The 1,526-nt window shown below is 44.4% G+C and overlaps 1 pseudogene; it reads left to right on the top strand.

Moving 5' to 3' along the window:
• Window positions 1–647: 647 nt before the first annotated feature.
• Window positions 648–1,303, top strand: LOC105806124 (annotated as a pseudogene).
• Window positions 1,304–1,526: the final 223 nt, after the last annotated feature.

Genomic DNA, 1,526 nt, shown 5'->3' with positions numbered 1-1,526 from the left:
CCTTGGGAGCTAATGCTGGGGTTGCCTGCTTATTAGTTCAGCTGGTACTAAGGTCTCCCCTTTTATCAGCAGGAGGGAGCCCAAACTTTGCTTCCCACAGGATGGTTTTCTGTCCTTCACAGGAAGGGCTGCAACTTTCAGAGATGCCTGGGTGTTGGGTCTTGGGCTTTCCCAGACAGCTCCTATAAACAGCTGGCACCTAAACTCAGCCACCCTAGCTCTAAATAGTCTTTGTCCACATTTTGACAAAGCTGCTTCCTCACAATTTTATTCTGAGAGTGTATCATCTCAGGGGGCATGTGTCCCTCCATTGGAACATGTACAGCACCTAGCCTTAGCATCCCTCTTTCTGGGATGAAGGGAGGACCCAGGACTATGTCATCTTCTCTTGCTGGCCCTTGGCTTGTTTGTTTCCACATTAAAGCCTGTTCTTTAACCTAAGCTGAATGACCATGCAAAATTCATCTCAAGCTCTATATTGCATAACAGAAATCAACCATGAAAGGAATCCCTACTCACTTTGAACAACAAAAATAAAATAAAATATATAGTTGAATTTGTTCTCAATGGAACGCAAGGGTGGGGCGATCGTTTACACGTGTGCACAGTTGGGCGGACCGCCTTCCTTCTTGTCAAATGCCGCTGACATGGTGTTCAGGCTCTTCGTGGAGGTTGGCCAAGGGGCCTACGTCTTCTTAGAGCCTCATGCCGGAAAACTGGTCGCGACTGTAGATGTTATTGATCAGAACAGGGCTTTGGTTGATGGACCTTGCACTCAGGTAAGAAGATAGGCCGTGCCTTTCAAATGCATGCAGCTCACTGACTTCATCCTCAAGTGCCCAGACAGTGCCTGCCAGAAGTACATCCAACAAGCCTGGCAGAAGGCAGACATAAATACAAGATGGGCAGCCACAAGATGGGCCAAGAAGATTGAAGCCAGAGAAAGGAAAGCTAAGATGACAGATTTTGATCATTTTAAAGTCATGAAGGCAAAGAAAATGAGCAACAGAATAATCAAGAATGAAGTTAAGGAACTTCAAAAGGCAGCTTTCCTGAAAGCTTCTCCCAAAAAAGCACCTGTTAAGGGCAGCAGCTGCTGCTAAAGTTCCAGTAGAAAAGATGACTACTGCCGGCAAGAAGGCTCCAGCCCAGAAGGTTCCTGGCCAGAAAGCCACAGGCCAGAGGGCAGCACCTCCTCCGAAAGCTCAGAAGGGTCAAAAAGCTCCAGCCCAGAAAGCACCTGTTCCAAAGGCATCTGTCAAGAAAGGATAAGAGGCTATTATAAAAGTAATAAAGATTCTTTTTGACCAAAAAAAAAAGAGAGAAGAAAAAAAAGAATTTATTCTCAATGGATTGATGTCTGGTCTTAGTTGATTCTGAACAAATAGGAGCTGAGTTAGATGTGTCAGAAATTGATATGGATCTCCAACCAAATTTTTTAATAGTAGAACATGAGATCCAGATGAAACAAAGAAGAAAAAAGCTGGCAGTAATGACATTTCAGAAATGTAGTAAGGTGTTATAAA

Source organism: Propithecus coquereli, unplaced genomic scaffold (genome assembly GCF_000956105.1).
Source record: "Propithecus coquereli isolate 6110/MARCELLA unplaced genomic scaffold, Pcoq_1.0 Scaffold138, whole genome shotgun sequence".
NCBI classification, from domain to species: Eukaryota; Metazoa; Chordata; class Mammalia; order Primates; family Indriidae; genus Propithecus; species Propithecus coquereli.
The sequence above is the reverse complement of the archived record's forward strand: the minus strand, read 5'-3'. Positions and strand labels throughout refer to the sequence as shown.